Genomic DNA, 431 nt, shown 5'->3' on the forward strand with positions numbered 1-431 from the left:
CCTCATTCCCCTCTTCTTCCTCCTCCTCCTCCTCGCTGATTCTCCTCATACATGTCTCTCCTCTCTCCTCCGTGGAAAACACGCACATAGCGGTGCGCTCCAGTCGCCATAAGGCGCAACACGGAGACACGCTTAAAGCCTGTCAGGACGCGCGCGAGCCTTTATGCGTGCGTGCGTGCATGCGTGCGCGTGCGTGCGGGGGGGGGGGATATAATCGCGCATCATCCCTCATTTGCAGGGCGCAGTGAAACAGAAGGATGCTCATTTGAGGGTGTTATTACACCGAGGCCAAGTGCATCTGTTTGTGCTCCCATTGATGGTGTGCTTTTATTTATATATTTATTATATATATTTATTTATTGATTTGAGGAGACAGGTCGTCATGAAGTCAGATGCGCCCTGGCTGGAGGAGATAAAACATTTACACACAA

Source organism: Blennius ocellaris (assembly GCF_963422515.1).
Source record: "Blennius ocellaris genome assembly, chromosome: 10".
Lineage (NCBI taxonomy): Eukaryota > Metazoa > Chordata > Actinopteri > Blenniiformes > Blenniidae > Blennius > Blennius ocellaris.